Consider the following 20048-nt stretch of genomic DNA (forward strand, 5'->3'; position numbering starts at 1 on the left):
CAAGTAGGGATAAAATGCTTTAAATGTAAAAGAAGAGGGCCTGACTTGCATTTCGCCATTTGCATGAATTTCTAAGGAAAATTTGCATGATCAAAATGAATATCTTCTTGCACATGTCTGATTTGATGGGTTGAGGGAATGTTTGACCATCCATTTCCGCCAAAATGAGTGTTCCGCCAGGTAATACCTTTTGGACAACGAACGGCCCTTTCTGATTTTGGGCGAATTTGTCTCTGCCTTCGTCTTGTATTGGCAAAGTTCGCTTGAGTGCTTTGTCGCCTTCCTCAAAATGTATGCTGATGAAACTTCTTGTCGTAGGCTCAGGCCAGGCGTTTTTGTAAGTTTTCATGACAAACGGCATTTTTGGTTGAACTCCCATTAGAGTGTGCAAAGATAGAATTTCTACTGCTGCAAATGAGACTGCATCCAACCATCTGTGTACTTTGACACATGGTCAAACCATTAATCATCTCCTTTCCTGCCTTCGTCCAAACGAATGCCGACTTATGTCTTCTTGACCTCATTCTCAGTGCCAAAGTGAACAATTGTTGTGGCTTCTTGGTTTGGTTCAAATTTCTCCTCATATTGTTCAAGATTTTGAAAAGAATCAAATATTCTCTTATTATCACTCTCGCTTGGAAATTTGGGTTCCAAAATTCTCAAGTCGTGAGTGAGATAGAGATTGCCATTATTGAATTCCAGAAAAGTGATATCCAAAGGGTCAAATAATATTATTTTTGACCATCTGAAAGAATTAAGGAATTTGGGATAACAAACAAGTATACAACAAACAAATGAACAATCAATATGACTGAAATATAAACAAACGAATAAACACAATAACATGACAAGAATGACTCGTGCCTTTTCATAAAACCTTTGATTGAAAGCGGAAATAAAAGGAAAGCAAGTGAAAATGAAATGAAAACATGTGCAAACTTTTAGTCAAAAATAAAGATGCTTTCATTAGCTATTTACAGATGCAAAAGCATTTTCAATGAGTTCGCATGGATGACAAACCCCTTTAGGTTTACGAAACTCCTTCTGAATGGCAGAAAACTCGGCTGTTCAATTGAAAATTGATCCTTCAGGGATGCCGAAAAATTCTGCCTCATTTCCAAACACTTCAGCCTCACTTGATGAGTTTTTAGCAAGCTCCTTAAATTCCGTATGGTCCATAATAACCCCAATGGTGTTATCGTATTCTGGCAGGGGGTTCTTATCCACATTTGGCGCTTCTGCTGGCCCTTCTCTAATCACTATTTTCCCTGCCTCGATCATGTCTTGCACCTTGTGCTTAAGTGCTCTACAATCAGTGGTTGGGTGGCCGGGTGCTCCCGAATGATAGGCGCAAGTGTACTGAGGATTGTATCCGGCAGGGACGCCATGAGAGTAAGTTGGGGGGGGAATTATGCCAATTCTACCGGCAGCCTTTAATTGTTCATACAATTGGTCCAGAGGCCTGCTTAGGTTGGTGAATGTTCGGGTACGGCTCTGATTGTAGGTTTTAGTGTGTTGGGGATAGTTGTAGGTAGGTCTGTTTGGTGGAGAAAATTGTTGATTGTAGGGAGGTCGAAGTCGAACTTGTTGGAAGTTAGGCTGAGATATTTGAAAAGGGGCTATAGACGAGTTGGTGTATTTAGGGCGAGGACGAGGTTGAGTGGTATTAGGGTGATGAACAGGATGAGGGTTTGAATAATAAGGGTAGGAGTTTGAGTAGGTAGGGTGTTGTCTAGGCCTGGAGCTTGGGACACGGTTTCGGTCACAAACAAAAATGATTTCCCCCTCTTCCTTTTGGAATTGTTGCTTTTTCCCACTGCTCCCTTGTCCTTGCAAAGCATCCAACTGCGATTTGAGGGCAGAGACATTACCCGTCCTGTCATACTTGTTAAATTTAGGGGTTTTGAACCTCTCAGGCAACCGCACATTCGAAAAATGGCAAAGCTCATCGTAATCCAAAACTCCTTGCTTGTTCAACCCCTGACTTTTCCCCATAAACTCATCAAAGCGGTCAAGGCGCTTGAGCAGCTTCATATCAATGGGAGCGAAAGATTCCCCCATTTCTGGCTTGGTTTGAACAGTGTGGTCTGGTAGTAAGGGTTCAGCAGCAGGGTAATAAAAGGTATGTGGCTCAGGTGGTATATTTGAAGTAGCTTGGGGTTGTGGGCCTTGCCTGCGAGTAAGAAAAGATGAAGGATTAGGAGGGTAAGCGTATGGCAAATGTATGGTGGGATATGTGAAAGTTCCTTCGGGTGGAATAGGAAAAGATGGGGTAACGGTGACTTGAGTTGAAGGGATGACAAACGATTCCGGCTCAGCCTGCTTGACGGGTGTAGGTTCGGGTTGAACTCCGCTGCTGATTAACTCATCAATCAACTTCCTTTGGGTTGCCATTTCAGATGTCATTTCCCCAAATTTGGCGAGTAATTCAGTCAACTGAACCCCGGGACTTGTGGCTTCCGGCTGGGTAGTTGCAGCGGTCTTATCAGACGATCCTGGCCGAGTACTCATGTCTACACGATTCTTTTGGGCTTTACTACGGGATCGCGTTATGATGGGGCTTCGACGAGAAGCTATGTTTAAATATTACCTGAGAATTTTTGAAAGATTACCTTTAGATTTAACCCTCGCTTAGTTATAATAAAGATAAAGAAAAGAAAAGAAAAAGAAAAAGGCAAGAGTTAGTAGATATCCATAAAATTCGGATGCATGTCCTATGGGGGAACCCTTTTTGTGCCAAGGGTAGGCCTAGCATGAAAATGCAATCCTCCAGAGCAGGCACTATACCATACCTGATGGATCTGATCAACTCATTGAGTGAGAAATAACTTTGAAAAATTTGGTCAATTAGAGTGAGAAGAGACGTTTGTCAAAATAAGGACATCGTCCAAAGGGATTGATCACTTTTGATCGATACAAGAATTTGCAAAAACGCACGGGTTTGACCTTGACGAACTTCCTATCGAAGAGATTGAAATTCGTTTTGACAACTTTTCTCAATGACGCACGGGTCAAAACTTCAACTGATCAAATGGCTGGATGCAATGGATGCTTTTCTCAAAATCGACTAGGTTTCCATTTTGAAAATTGACATTGAAATCCTAATTGGTCAAATGAAATTGACAATTTATCAAAAATCGACCGGATTACCCTAAAAAGGGAAACAGGTCAAATGATTTGAATGAAATTTAATTTATCCAAAATTAATCAGATCACCCTAAAAAGGGTAAATTGATCAAATAGATTGAACGAAACTTGATTTATTCAAAATCGGCTCGATTGCCCTAAAAATGGGTAAATTGGCCAAATGAATGAAATTGAATTAGGGATTTATTCAAAAATCGGCCGAACGACCCTAAAAAGGGTAAATTGGTCAAAAGACCCTAAAAAGGGTAAATTGGTCAAATGAATTGACGATTTATTCAAAATTGACCGAATGACCCTAAAAGGGTAAATTGGTCAAATGATTTGATGATTTATTCAAAATCGACCGAATGACCCTAAAAAGGGTAAATTGGTCAAATGAATTGATGATTTATTGAAGAATCGACCGGATGACCCTAAAAAGGGTAAATTGGTCAAATGAATTGGATGAAATGAAGTTATTGAAAAAAATGGATTGGATAAGATGGATGATTTGTTCAAAAATCGATTGAATTATTCGTCCACTGGGTGGTTTCAAGAAATCATTACAATGCCTTGGTCTATGAGCCTCTAAAATCAAAATTTGGCCTCTATATTTATCGTCTCAACAATGAGGAATCATTTGTGAATTTTCTTCGAATTAATGTCCTTTTACGCAAGGGAATTTTACCAATTTTGAGAAAATGGCCAAAAAGTGATTATTAGATGCTCATATTCCAAAAATCACTCTATGAAAATGATCGGATCCTACCTTACCTTGTGCACAACCCCTTCGGATGGTACGAGAAAGGTAAACGTGCAAGTCTCATTTGGATTATATATCCGAGACATGGGGTGGTTTATTCCTAACACGGGATCCCCTAAATGGCATTCCCTTTCTAGGGTTTATGCATGATGCCAGTTTATTAAAGCGATGTAAATATGTGACAGATACGACCTAAAGGACATGAATAATGCATCGAGGGGAAAAAGGTCTAGAATGAAATGTACTCATTGAAAATTAAGTGCAATAACTGAAATTTAAACATGTGAGCTATCTAGTAGGTGAGTCACTAAAAGAGTGCCAAAAGGGCCTCTTATCGCTAAGGCATATGAATGCAAGCCAAGAAACAAAAGAATGGTTAGTGCAATTGATAGTACACATAACACATTGTAAAGCAATCAAAGAAATAAAGCAATGAAAAAGGGGTTGGACCCCTCCCCTCGTGAATAGTGTCCCTAGCTTAGGATAAAGCTGACTCTACCCTAGGCAAGCTATCATGGATGCATGAGGTTGAGGTTCGCTAATGCATCTAGACTCGATAAGCTCAGGTCCCCGAGCCTTCAGACTTAGAAACCAAGGGTCACCAATCCCAAGGTTCTTTGTCGGTGGCTCGAGCGATTCCCCAAACACCGCTACGCACACATCGTGTCACGGCTACGTGTTTGAGTGAATCTATCAAAACCTCAATCTTCGACCAAAAGCTAAAGGCTATCAACCAATAGCTTTACGCGGAAGATTGAGTGACCCATTGGAACATGCTACACACACATCGTGTCGTGATCACATGTCCAAGTGAGTCACCTAATCCTAATAGGGTGGAGTGGCGTGACAAGCCACTAAAAGAAAAATAAAGGGATAAAAGAAGTAAAGCGTATGCTCGTATGCTAGTGCTCGTTTGGAGGGGAAGGGTCAAGAACCAACGCGAGGCTCTAGGGCGACCCATACCTCCCAAAATGCAATGCAAGCGCGAGATAACAAGTAAACATTCATTCAATCAACCAATCACACATACGTGAGTGAGGGAATAGTTGGATACGCGCGCGAGGCAAAAAGGCCCTAAAAATGGAAAATGCAAGCCTAATATCCAAATGCAATGCATAAAAAGGGTAGAAAAAGGAAACGAATGGCTAAGTCAAATGCTTGGACCCACTTAGGAAGTCCCCAGTGGAGTCGCCAACTGTCGCGCCCCACTTTTCGATTCGAATGTGTTGTGTGTAGTGTGCAATGTGTGAACGTGTGCGAAATGAAAAGTAAAAAGGCCATGGGACTTAAGAATGCGACGATTTGGCCAAGTGAAGTTCAAAAAGGGTTTTTTTTAATGAAAATGGAGTCGCCACTTGGTATCGAGTTAGGGTGTACCAAGTCACCCAAAAATGATTTTTTGTTTTTGAATGAAAAAAGTAAATAAACCCTTTTAAAGAACTTTTTGGGTCTACGTAACCAAAAGAGGGATCGGGGGTCACATTTGACGAAGGGGAAGGCAAGGATAAAAATCCAAGGCACCCCTTCGACCTAGCCAAGGCTAGTTGCGTGACTTAAACCAATTTTTCCTAATTTTTCTACCCAAGGTATGTATCGCGTGTTGGATATGTCTATATGAATGCAAAAGCCTAGACCTAGGGGAATTGGGGGAAATTTCTCTTCAAAGGTTGAGTGGTGCCAATCACATTAATTGTGAAGCCCAATAATGATCCTTTTGGAGAGGTCACACCTAGACCTAAATGACGTGAAAAATGAGTGGAATGCATGCCATGTGAAAGTGTGAGTTTGTGTGAAGTGATAAAAATGATAAAAGTAATAAGATAAGAGTGAAGGTGTGCAAATGTCTTTGAATGCAAATATATACTCCAAGTGCAAGTGGGCAAAAATGCATGTATGCAATTTAAAGAAAAGTGCGAAAGTGTCGGTGTGCAAATGAAGATGAAAGTACTCGTGTGCGAGTGAAGATAAAAGTGTTCGTGTGCAAGTGAAAAAAGTGTTCGTGTGCAAGTGAAAGTGATAAAAAGGTGCATGTGTGCAAATGAGACAAAAGTGAAAGTGTGATGATAGAGTGGATTGAGAATGCATGAGCCTAGGGAATTCATGCATATTGGGTACAGGGAGACCTAAGTCGTGACTCAATTTACCCTTTTATAGAGAGGATACAAGCGTGCTAAGGCTTAGAAAAAGCCACACTCGTCTATATCCCATATTTAAGGGGACTTTCAAGCAAATGAACCCTATAACTAGTATGAGATGTAAAAATCCTAAAATGAGGGGAAAGGGGGTTCGAGGAGCATGCCAAGTGATAAAACTAAGAAAAATGCATGATATGTAGTGAACAGGCAAATAATGCATTAATGAAAAAACAAAAGAAAAAAATCCTATTGGGTCTAGCGTTGGACTAGCCCTTTCTATGAATTCCTAATGAAAAAATGAGCCACAACTAGCATTAGGCTAGTGTGGTGACGTACATTCATCCATTCCATTCCTTCATGGTTATGAAAGCAAGTAGACATGCCAAAACGCTCGTAAACACGTAGCACGTAGCACTTAGCATGCTCGACTAGATGCAAGAGCCTACTAAAGCAATTTAACATGTAACAACAAAAGCAAGCAACCAAGGGGAAGGGGAAATGGACCAGATGCTCTCCGAGCGCTATCTATTACAAGCCAAGAGGTGTACACATACCCCATAAAAGCATAAAAGGGAAAGGGTGAATGGACCAGATGCTCTCCGAGCACTATCTATTACAAGCCAAGAGGTGTACACATACCCCATAAAAACTTAAATAAAAGTAAAAAGCAAGTAAATGCACGCAGGGAGGTAAGGAAAGCGAAGTAGACATGCATGTTCACATAACACGTAGGAGCACATAAGGTCAAATGTAGTGCAAATGAGGGATAGAGTGTACCTCCCTTGAATTGACGCCCCAATGAAGTGAAATTATTCAATTACCCTCCAAAATAATAAAAAGGTCAAGGCACCACTTTATTTAAGAAAAATTAAAAGAAAGGGGCAAAACAAAGCTCACTTAGCCATAAAGTCCCTAAAGTCATAACTTCAGCGCAATTGAAACAAAGCATGGTAGTTAATTGACGCAAATCAGCAATGAAGTTGCACAAATTAACATGACCAAGGACCAAATGGATGAAATTATTTAATTGGTTGGGTCATAGTGAAATGAAGGGAGACTTGGGGGTCAAAGTGTAATTTCTAAAGTTGTTTTTCATGCAAAAGCATGCAATCCCACGTAAGAGACTTGTTTCTGCAATGTTTATGCATTCCAATCGAACAAAACAAAATCTGCTGCATTTTCTTATCAAACTCAACTTCCTTAACCACAGCCTTGATGCGATTTTTCCAAACTAACATCATAAATTCAAACAAGCAACCCATTTCATTCAATCAAACAGAAAGGCTTAGCAAAACATCATGCAAATCTGCCGCACAAATGAGAAACCAAAACAAATTGCAACCTGGACAGGAGAAACAATGTGAAAAAGAAACTAAAAGCACAAGAAAAGTCATGTACGACCGAAGTAAGTGCGAAATTAAAACCAGAAACAATCACACATGAACTCAGATTCTGGTGAGAGCCACTGAGAGTCAACAACGCAGCTGCTACATGCGTGAAAGATTGCAGCAAAGTAACAAAAAGAAGAAAAAAATGGCGGATGCATCTTATCAGCAAACTCAGGAAATTTGCAACCTTAACAGGCATATATTCATCATGAGCATACATTTGGACATGTAACCAAAAGAATTTGGGATAAAGAAAGAAAGAAAAACGCAGCTTCATGATCTAGGCATCGTGACACACAAATTCAACATCTCAACACACCAAAACATGGAAGAAAAATCATGCAAAGGCTGGAAAATCTTGATGTGCAATCACAGAATAGAAAAACAAAACAGAGTATGCAACTTCTTTTTGTTTTTGCTAAGAAATTTCGCAGCTACAAAGCTCGTGTAGGTTAAAATGCCAAAACATTCGATTAAACCCAACCATTTATTCAGCAAATGCACACACATTTTCCAGATATCTGTTTTAGCAGTGAAGGAACCAAAAAAAACGTAGCAAAGACAACACCATACTTCAGCTAATGTATCAAAATGCAGTGACAGGCAAAGCAGCAAATGGCAGGTTACGGTCTGCTGTCATAGTATCCAAATCCCAACAAAGCAAAACTTAATCAAGCAGGGGGGAAAGTCACGGCTGCAACAGCTTTTAGCTACTTGTGGCAATCCAAAAAATATTCCGCACTTTGCTATTTAAAAATGGTAGCTAACACACATGGGATACTATCTAACAACAAACAAACACCCAAGAGACAATTTAATCTACTCCAGAAAAATTCCAGCAGACCAAAGAGGTTGTCTTTTTTTTAAAACCGCTGTAACAAAACAAAACAAAGTCAAGGCCTGTTGCTGCAGACCCTTGTTAATCTTCCTAAACCCAAATCGTAAAAAAAAACAAACAAGACACTATTCAGAACTTGCAACTCACGGATCATGGGCAGGCTGCTTACGGAGGAAAGAAAAACATGAAAGCTAACAGCTTTTTGGATTCATAGGTTTTCCATCACACATATTCAGAATACACATAATAACCCACATAATAAATTCATGCTTGAAAGCTTCAAGATACTGAAATAAAGAAAAGAAGAACCACTTACGGTACGCGAGCTTTTCTTGATGAAGGTCCGCAGCTGCTAAATGGCGTGAAGGTTGGCAGTTCCTCCTTGCTCTCCGCCGTATCCTTTCTTCCCTCTTAGCCGCTCCAGATTTTTCTTCTCAGCCGCCCCCTTTGCCTCCCCGATTCTCTCTCTCGTTTTCTTCGGATCTTCTAAGCCCTTTTTCTTCCTACAACCCCTAACCCCAGCTCTCTCTTTCAGTTTTTCTCTCGCTGTCCCAACTCTCAATCCCTCAGCTCTCAGTTTTTCCTTTTAGCCGTTCCCTCTATCCTCTAAAAACCCTTGCTCAATTTTCTTTCAGCCCGTCGATGCTCTCTTCTTCTCAGCTCCCAGTTTTTCTTTTTCGTTCTTGACTCTCCCCGAAGCTTACCCTTTTTCCTCCTCCTTTGCGGCTACCATTTCCTTTAGCTTTTATATCCCCAGTTCAACCCTAAGAACCTCTGTCCTTTTTCTGTATTTTGCAGCTTCAGGAGCCGTCCCAGATTTTTTTTTTTTTTGCAAATGGCGCAAGTCCGCAGCTTTCATGCTGCGGCAACAATTTTCCTTTTTTTTTTTTTTTTTTTTTTTGTACTTTCAACTTAATAAATACATAAATGATAAAATATAAACAATAATAATAATAACAAATTAACAAAAACCAAGTAATAATAATAATAAGAAAAAAACAAAAATAACTTTAACCAAAAACTAAACAAAAATGGCCATTTTTAATTTTTTCCAATTTTGCATTTTTCATCATTTTCTTTTTCTCAAAATAACTTAATAAAATAACTAAAGTGCCCAACGATTGAATTTAAAGAAATAAACATATTTTTGCGAACAAATTTCCCTTTTTCTCTTTTTTTTTCATTTTTCGAATCCAACTAAAGCCTATTTTTTTCTTTTTCTTTAATTTTTTTATGATTTTTCATTTTCATTTTTCTTTCAAGAAAGCATTGAATAAAAACAAAATGACTAAAATGATTTTTCTTTTCTTTCTAAAAACTCTATAAACTTAAAAACTAAAAAAAAAACTAAAAACTAAAAACTAGAAACTAAAATCTAAAACTTAAAAGTGATTAAAAACCTAAAATGACAAAATAAAAAATGAATAGACAAACTAAAAGGGCAAAATGAATAAAACTAAAATAAAATAACAACTAGAAATGCAAAACACACAACAATGAACTAAATGCAAGCGATCTAAAATAAAAATCATGAAGTAGATGCCACATACAAATTATTCAAAATTTGGTGTCTACATTCTTAAAACACACGTACTAGGGTTTTTACTTCCTATTCACTAATCTTATCTTATTGCTCCTAATTACATATTATTTCTCACTTAAAAGTCACTTTTAATCACCAAATTTGATCCTTTTTCCGTACCAAAATTTCATCCGGCGAAAATCACAAAAACCCTAATTTTGCTCCAATGCTGAAACCGAAGAGTGAAACCCTACTTTCTAGGCTCACTTGCACTTATTATGGAATAATTGGATAGTAGGGCTTTAAATCTTAATCCCTACATAGGGTTTTCGAAATACTCCTAAAACCAAACGTTACCGCCCAGCTAATGAATATATCAACGTAGAACGGACTGGGGCCTCACAATCTCCCCCACTTAGAACAATTTCGTCCTCGAAATTTTTCTATGAACGGAACCTATCGAATCTAAAGTAACCAGTGGCTTGTACCTTCTTCGTCCTCAGAAGAAACGAGGCTTTTCATTCCAGTCCCTTCTCTATTTGACGGTCCAGGGTCGGTCTGGGTTGGCTGCTGGGTTCCTTTCTTTTCACGCAATAAACTAGGGCAATTAGCAATCCGATGCTCGGTGCTCCCGCAACGCAGACACCTTCCATCCTTTTTCCAGCAATCCACCTCCATATGGTTGGATTTTCTACAGTAGCCACAAAATGAGAGAGCGATTGGGGTCTGATCCTCTTGTGAGACATCATGCAGTGGTCCTTCTCCACTTGGGTTTCCTCCCGGAGTATCCTCCTTAAATGTCTCCAAAATTTTCACACCCCTTACTCCACGACCCTTCTTAGCGACTGGCCTACCTCGCTTACACTGTTCTGGCCTTTTACCTCTTTTCTTTGCATGGAAGATATTTACTTGTGGCCTTGCAATTCCTGTCCTTTGAGCTTCCTCTGGAAACCCCATAGCAGTAGTGTTTTGTGCCATTGTTAAGGCCTCCTCAGAAATCCCTTCGTATTTCCTTTTTAGCTCCAAGTTCTGGTGCAAGAGCTCAATCTTTTCTGAATACTCGTGCTTCCATCGCCCTTCCCAGTATGCGGCTAGTCTCCTTTGGACCTCTATTTCGTCTCGAAGAACTGCGATTTCCTTATACATCTCGACCCAATGTGCCATCTCACGGAGTTGCTGGACCTTCGATAGTAGCCTGCTGGCCAAAACAATGGGTCATAATAAATTCCTAAATACCAATGACACTCTCGGTCCCTGGTTTTATTCAGTGGTTGTTTCCCCTTTTTCTTGACTCTTGGCCCCGCTTGGCTCCACGGCCACGACCATGTCCGCGACTACGTCTTCCCTCTATGTTTTTTTTTTTTCTTCCAAAGGGTACTTTAATAAACTTATACGCACATAACACGCCATATTAAGGAGACAGATAATCAATTACACAAATACATATCAAATTGGACAGATAACCATGTACACACACACACATACTAACATCATGTAGTAACTATATACGGGCGAGTCAAAAGAAAAGGTGAAATCGTCCCAGTCTCAAATAAATAACCCCGTCCGATCTATTACGTTACTTTCTATCCAAACTAGACGTCCATTGACCTCTTGTGCTCATTCTAGTCAGACAAAGCCTGTTCATGTTTCCAAAATGAAATTTCAAGTACTTAACGCTGCCTCAACTTTAGAGTACTCGGGCACGAGAATCCGAAATAAGATAATTCACATCTCGAGCTGGCCAGTCCCAAGAGTAAACTATCTACAATCGAAATTCCTACCCGACGTACCTATTTATGATCCTCAAATACCACGGAAAAGATTAAAGGCCCATAACATTTGCAATTCACAGCTTATGCTCGAACGAGCACTTAGTCCTTCATATTTATTCACCACTTAGTCCAGGCTCACTCCGCGCAGAGACCACGCGAAGCAGCTATATATTTTATCCCTCAATTACTTAACTTTCATATCAAATCAAATCCCACAGTCCGGCATCCTAAACTTCAAGCCTAGGATACACTACAGAGATCTGAAGCCTAAGCTCTGATACCAACTGTGACGACCCCACTTCTCCCAAGGGCGAACCCAAGGGTATCGGCGGGCCGCCTGCCTAGCTCGCGCCAGGACTCAAACCTTAAAGCTATAAAAACCAGAAAATCCAAAAGAGTACCTTACATACTATATACAAATCCCAAAAAGGTTATAATTACATTCTCCAAAAGTACCTGCTCAAACTATTACACCCTTATAATTACAACCAAAACTAAAAGGTAGACCCTAAGGAGGGTCCTTATACAAACCACCACAATAAAAACAAACATCCTAATTGTCCAACTATGACAAACCAATACTAGTGTAAGTGCCCATAAGTCCCCGCGTCGGCCCCTGCTAAAGAAAACAAAAGGAACGGGGTAAGCTATATGCTTAGTAAGTAAACAGGGGCAAAAGCGTAAATGTCACGTAACCACAGTTACTCAATAAGAGTAAAGCAAAAGTAGAAAAGTAACATCACATAATAAGGATACAGGTGGCTCCAAAGCCAAGTCGTTGCCATGCGTGACCTCCTGTCGACACTCCGTCGACCATACATAAGGTCCGTAGAACTCCACTTGTACACCCACCGAACACCTTATCACCCTCACTGGCCAGTCACCTCACAAACTTGCCCAGGCGAACGAAATCACAAACTTGAGCTTGAGTCACAAGCTCGGGTCACAAAATTGGTTCACATACTCAGCGAACCGGGTTCACAAACTTGGTGACCTCAAACCAAGTTGGACTGACTTCGACCAAGCCCTAACCGGCTCGAATAGTCCATCTAGGTATTGAGTTCAACCTCAAACTCACAAAATTCACAAAATTATTCAAAAGTCACCCTGAGCCACCAGCTCAAGGGTTTTAGTTCCAAAATTGCTTATATACATAAGCCATGTACAAATATGTGTGCAAATTAGGGTTTAGAGCGAGTGCGATAAAGTACAACCTCGTCTAAGTACCCTCTTCATACATATCGAAACACATAAGCAACTAACATACAAAAGCGGCCTGAATACTTACTCCAAATACAAAAGTAGTACAAAAGCGGAAATCACTTCGTTGGTTGGCTAGTAGTGGGCCCCACCGGCTCCGCCTAGTTCACCACCGTCTGAAATCGAAGATTGTGTCACAATATATCACAAACAGCTACTCACACACGTAAAACAAGCAAAACGGCAAAATTGGCACGCGCAAGTGCGAAAACGGCAAAAAGGGGCACACGCGCGCGCGCGGAACGGCAAACGGGACGGCCAAATCGGCCATCTTAAACCGTTTTGGTCGAAAGTTAGGCTAGGAGTGTCGGATCAAGGTGAGTGAGATACCGTTTCGAAGCTAAGAGGAAGGGCTATAATTCTCATGAAGACATCTCAACCCAGATCTCAATAGGTATAGGTCAAAAAGGCACGAAATAGTGCCAGCTGTTTCATGGCAAGTTACCAAACATGCCCTGTTTGCAAGGCCGTAACTCACGGCTCAGAAATCGAAATCAAGAAATTCCAAAGGCGTTAGAAAGCTGAGACACAAGGCTAAAACTTTGATGTTTTGGCCAAGACCTGAATCCACTCAGAACAGAACGAAAATCGAGTGTCAACGTACCCGTCAGAACTGTCCAAATACAAGGCAGTTCTGACGAGCGTTATTGTTTTGATCATAACAGGAGCTACGGAACTCGGTTTTCGACGTACTTTATACCGTTTCGAAGCTGAGACCAAGATCTAAATTTCTTATGAAGGAGTCGACACCCAGATCGTATGGAATCAGAACGGAAAAATGCACGGCAGAAACTGAAATGCAAAACGTACACAAACGGACGTCTAAAACAGGTCTGAGGGTTTTGTCTATAACTCGGAATACATTAATCCGTTTGACCTGAAATTTTACAGGTAGATTCAGAACTTAAAAGGATACAACGTTGAAGAAGGCCACTTAACCCAGTTTCGAGTGTAACTAGGTCAAAACTGTAAGATACTAAACCAGAATCGTAAAACAGGTGAACAAACCGCAACCTGGTGCAAACAGCATAACTCAGCCTACTTAAGTCCAAATTCATAAATTTCAAAGGCATACGAAAGCTTAGAAACAGGGCTACATTTCGTCAGAAGACTAGAACAACCAATTCCGAAGTAATCCTATCCAAAATCACCAATTACAAGTGCAGTTCTTACATTCGGACAAAACCAGAACAGCAAGGGTATTTTCGACTTTTCTCACTCTACGCTACTCCGATTGACCTGAAATTTTACAGGCACCTATAAAATGTCATTTCCTATAACTTTCATGTTTTAAGCCAAGCCCAATTCGGCCTCTATCTAGGACCAAAATATTCGGACAGAATGAAGAACCAAGAAACCCCAATTTTCCAGATTTCATTCAAAACAGAAATCACTTGCAATCTTCCACTTTTTCCACCATCTAGCATCATTACATACCATTTCCAACCATCATATATGGCCACACAATCATGCTTATATTAAAACAGGAAAAATCCCAATAAATATAAAACTTCACTAAATCATCCACAAATCAAGATATAAACCATAATTTTTCATCTCTGAACACCACTAAGCATGAATTAAGCTTCATTAGGTGAAGGAGAGAGTTCATTCATTACTCACCTAGTAAAACAAGAGAGAGGGAGTTGCTTGTCACCTTAGCTTCCACAAACACTTCACCAATCAACTTACTAATACCAAATAAAGAGGTTTTATGGAAGGAATTCAAGATTAACCGGTTAGTTTATGAGATTGAGCAAGATTAGGAAAAGGAATTGAGAGAGATTTTTCTTTCTTCCTTTGGAGAGAATTTCGGCCAAGAGAGAGAAAAGAATGAGGAAGATTAAGCTTCATTTGTCTTATAAGAAGGTTGAAAAAAATAAGAATTAATTCTAGCCACAAGTTTGGTTAACACTTGGTTGAATCACAACCACACAATTTTCTCTCTCTTGTTGCATTTTGAACCACTAATTTTCGGCCAATAAGAAGCTAAGAGGGGGGAAAGATATTTTGCTCTATTAATGGTAAACTTGCATGGCAAGTAAGTGGTGGTCAATTGGTGCGTTCAATCGGTAATGCGCGGGACCCGCCGGTTCGCGCCGTTTTTTCTTAAAACACACGTACTAGGGTTTTTACTTCCTATTCACTAATCTTATCTTATTGCTCCTAATTACATATTATTTCTCACTTAAAAGTCACTTTTAATCACCAAATTTGATCCTTTTTCCGTACCAAAATTTCATCCGGCGAAAATCACAAAAACCCTAATTTTGCTCCAATGCTGAAACCGAAGAGTGAAACCCTACTTTCTAGGCTCACTTGCACTTATTATGGAATAATTGGATAGTAGGGCTTTAAATCTTAATCCCTACATAGGGTTTTCGAAATACTCCTAAAACCAAACGTTACCGCCCAGCTAATGAATATATCAACGTAGAACGGACTGGGGCCTCACAAAAATTCTTCTCTCGTCTAGTCCAGGAGCGGAAGGAAGATGAATTTATCCGACTTCGCCAAGGGACCCAATCTGTAGCGAAATATGAAAGCCAGTTCACCCGCCTATCCAAATTTGCCCCTGAACTGATCATGACCGAGCAGCGGCGAATAAGGCGTTTTATCCAGGGCTTGAACGTAGAAATTCAGAAGGACCTCGCGGTGGCCCAGATTAATGCTTTTAGCGAGGCCGTAGAGAAGGCGCAACGAGTAGAAAATGCTAGGCTGCAGGTGAAAAACTTTCAAGCCAAGAAAAGGGGCTTTCCTGGGAGTAGCTCTGAGCAAGAAGGTACAAGTACGCCCCCTAAGATGGGAAAGGGAAACGGGGGAGTACGACAACCAGGGGTATCGCGTGATGTCTCTCAAGGGGGACCGGTCTCTGCTACTCGTGGTCCTTGCGAATATTGCAGAGGGCCAAATCATACGGAGGCAAATTGTTGGAAGAAAGAGGGAAAATGTCTGCGCTGCGGAAGTGCCGATCATCGGATTGCTGACTGGCCAATTCGATTGCGAAAAGGAAAAGGGTCCCCGCAACCAACTAAGACTAACCCTGGACAGTCGGCAAAAGAAGGGACTGGATCCAAGGTACCGGCTCAGGTGTACTCTTTAGAACACCATCAGGATCCTGACTCGTCTGAGAACGTAGAAAGTATGGTCCGTTGGGTACCTTAGATGTTGATAGATTCCGTTGATAAGAAAATTTCGAGGACGAAATTTCTTTAAGGGGGAGAGAGTGTGAGGACCCGTACTTTTCTTAATTTCTAGGTTTTAATTTCTTTTAATTGCATGTTATTCCACATTTTCTTTATTCAAAAATTTTAAAAAATAAATTTTATGACTAAATATAGGTTTTAAATGATTTTTCTAGTATCGGTTAGTTTTTGAGAAATAAGAATGTATATCGGACGTGGGACCCACTAGTGCGGAAAGTTCGGTAAAATTCAGCCAACTAGGTTAAGTTTTGGATACTAGAATTAATTTACCGGGTGTTAAGAGATAAGTAGAGGTTGCAATTTGGATTGGTGTGAGAGGAAACAAAGTGATAGACTTGCATTAAATAGGGTGACAAGTGTCACCATTTGGTTGGATTGACTTGTATGACCACTATTCATTTTCTTACCAATTGACCAAATAAATCAAAAAAATACCAAAAATTCACCATTTTCTCCTTCATCTTGGCCGACCTCTTCAAGTAACAAAAGAAAGAAAACTCTTCAAGTTTTTGGCTTCAATCTTGCTCCAATCTACCAAATCAACCATTGAATCTTGGTTTTGCTTCATAGAAACACTTAAGGGAGTGATAGTGGGTTGTTTTGTGGAGTTGTTTGGAAGGCTCAAGTGATTAGTTGCTCTCCCTCTTGTGTTGCTAAGGTAAGTTGAGAAGGACCCCTCTCCTCCCTCTAATGATGCTTAAATCATGATTGGTGGTAGTATAAGATGCACTTTTATGGATTACATCTTGATTTTGGTTGAAGTGATGAAGTTTTACAATTTTTGGGGATTTTTCTGTTTTCATATGAATATGATTATGTGGTTATGTATGATGATGGGAAATGGTAGTTAAGGAAGCTAGAAGGTGGAAAAAGTGGTTAATTACAAGCAATTTCTGTTTTGGAAAGAAAACTGGAAAATTAGGGTTCTTGGAATTACATTCTGCTCGGTTTTGTAGCTCATAGTTAGAGGCCGAAATGGCCTTGGGTTAAAACATAAAACTTGTAGGGAATGATATTTTAGAGGTGCCTGCAAAATTTTAGGTCAATCGGAGTTTCTAGATAGAGCCAAATTCCAAGAAGTTTCCCTCACCTTTCTTCTAGTAGAGGAGGAGTTTCCCTCACCTTTCTTCTAGATAGAGCCAAATTCCAAGAAGTTTGATGGTTGGATGAAGAACTTGAGCAAGATTGGAGCAAGAAGATGAAGTTTTTCTCTTCCCTTTTCTTTCCCTTGGGTTCGGCCGAATGAGAAAGGTGAGGGAGTGTTTTTGGTTTGGAATTTGGTGGAAGAAACTAGTGTTGGACAAGCTAACTTAAAGTTGTGCAAAAAGTCAACTCTTAATAGTGGCGAAATAGTGCATTGTACTACCACTTTTGCTCTCGTTTGTTACACTTATACACTAATCCTCCAAGGTAATTCCTCTAACACTGTAATTACTCATACTCACTAGTCTAGTATTAAATCCTCAAATCTCCAATTAGTCGTACCGGTGCGACTTTTAGAAATTTTCAACGCGAACGCGATAAAGCGAAATTTAAGGAAAATTCACGCAATAATAGTATAATTAAATAATACTAGGGCAAATAATTATAAAAATAACTAAATTAAGAATAAAAACATGAGTCCTCACATCCTCTACCCCTTAAAAGAATTTCGTCCACGAAATTCATACCTTGATTCGGAAATAGGTCTGGATATTTCTGTCGAATCTCCTCCTCTACTTCCCAAGTTGCTTCCTCTATTCCGTGATTTCTCCATAGAACTTTTACCAGAGGGATTCGCTTATTCCTTAGTTCCTTCACCTTACTATCCAGAAGCTTCACTGGTTTCTCTTCATAAGTCAGTGCCTCGTCGATCTCAATATTTTCTGGTTGCAGTACATGGGAGGGGTCTGGGTTGTACTTCTTGAGCATAGACACGTGAAAAATATTATGAATTCGAGATAAACTTGGTGGCAGTTCCAACTTATAGGCCACGTTTCCCACACGTTGGAGAATCTTATAAGGTCCTACAATCTAGGTTGCAACTTCTTTCTTCTTCCTGCCATCAAACTTGCTTTTAGAGGAGTGATCTTAAGGAAAACTTGATCTCCAACCGTAAATTCGAAATCATTCCTTCGATTATCTGCATAACTCTTTTGGCGGCTCTGAGCTGTCTGAATTCTTTGGCATATTAACTTCATCTTTTCATATGCCTCTTCAATCCATGGTATTGCAGTTGCGTCTAAAATCTTTCTTTCACCTACTTCATCCCAACAAATAGGAGATTGTAAGCAAATTCCACCAATGTCAAGTATTTACTCCAACTCTCTCAAAAATCCAAAATACATGTTCTCAACATGTCCTCAAGAGTCTGAATTGTTCTCTCTGACTGTCCATCAGTCTGGGGGTGGTAGGTAGTGCTAAAACTCAATTTGGTTCATAGCATTTCTTACATCTTTTGCTAGAACCGAGAAACAAACCGAGGGTCTTGGTCAGATACAATACTTACTGGTATCCCATGTAGCCTTATAATCTCATCCAAATATAATTTAGCTAACTTCTCCAACGGGTACTTCATACTAGTCGGCAGAAAATGAGCAGATTTGGTCAATCTATCTACTATCACCCAAACGGCGTCGTGACCTCTTTGTGTCCTTGGTAATCCAAATACAAAATCCATGGTGATATTTTACCATTTCCACTTGGGTATCTCTAAAGGTTGCAATCTGATGCTCGGCTTTAACCTGCTGGCAAATCAAACAAGTCTGGACAAACTGAGCAATTTCCTTCTTCATGTTCTCCCACCAATACAAGCTCTTCAAGTCTTGGTACATTTTATTTCCTCCAAGATGTACCATGTACTTAGAACGATGAGTTTCCTCCAACATTTCCCTTTTAATTCCTTCATCTTTTGGCACCACTATGCGATTTTGAAACCTCAGTATACCATTTACTCCCAAATTAAAATCTGACTTTTCCCCCTTATTAACTTTCTCCAACCACTTTTGTGCTTCAGAATCCTTCCCTTGTACTTCCTTGATATGATCTAACAAAGTAGATTTCACGACAATGTTCTCAAGGATCACTTTTCTTGGTTCAAGTCGAGGATTCCAAATACTAACCTCTTCCAACAAGTGTAACTCTTTGATCATCAATCCTGCTACTTGTACTTGACCACTTAAAGCATCTGCTACCACATTAGCTTTCCCTAGGTGATAATTAATCGTGCAATCATAATCTTCCAAAAACTCCACCCATCTATGTTGTCTCAAATTCAACTCTTTTTGGAAAAACAAGTACTTAAGACTCTTGTGATCTGTAAAAATCTCAAACGTCACCCCATATAGGTAATGTCACCACTTTTTCAATGCAAATACTACAGCTACTAACTCCAAATCGTGAGTTGGATAATTTCTCTCATGAGGTTTTAACTTCCTAGAGGCATACGCAATCACCCTTTCATTCAGAATCAACACACATCCCAAGCCTTCCTTTGAAGTATCTGTATAGACCACAAAACTATTCTTTCCATTAGTCCCGCAATCTTAGAAAAATCTTTAATAAACCTCCGATAATACCCTGCTAACCCTAAGAAACTTCAAATTTCAGTAGGATTTTCTGGTTGCTTCCACTTAGAAACTGCTTCAACTTTGGTCGGATCCATCTTAATTCATTCCTTGGAGATTATATGACCTAAGAAAGTCACTTCCTTTAACCAAAATTCACATTTACTAAACTTAGTACACAACTGATGTTCCCTCAAGGTTTGCAAGACAATCCTCAAATGTTTCTCATGATCCTCCAGAGTTTTAGAATATACCAGTATATCGACAATGAACACCACCACAAACTGATCCAAGTAAGGCTTAAAGATTCGGTGCATTAAATCCATAAAAGCTGCAGGAGCATTAGTCAACCCAAACGGTATCACTGCAAACTCAAAGTGTCTGTACCTCGAGTTAAAGGCAGTTTTAGGTATATCCTTTTCCAAAATCCTCAACTGATAATAACCCTACCTGAAATCCAACTTTAAGAATACTACCACCCCTTGCAATTGGT

Source organism: Coffea arabica, chromosome 2e (assembly GCF_036785885.1).
Source record: "Coffea arabica cultivar ET-39 chromosome 2e, Coffea Arabica ET-39 HiFi, whole genome shotgun sequence".
Lineage (NCBI taxonomy): Eukaryota > Viridiplantae > Streptophyta > Magnoliopsida > Gentianales > Rubiaceae > Coffea > Coffea arabica.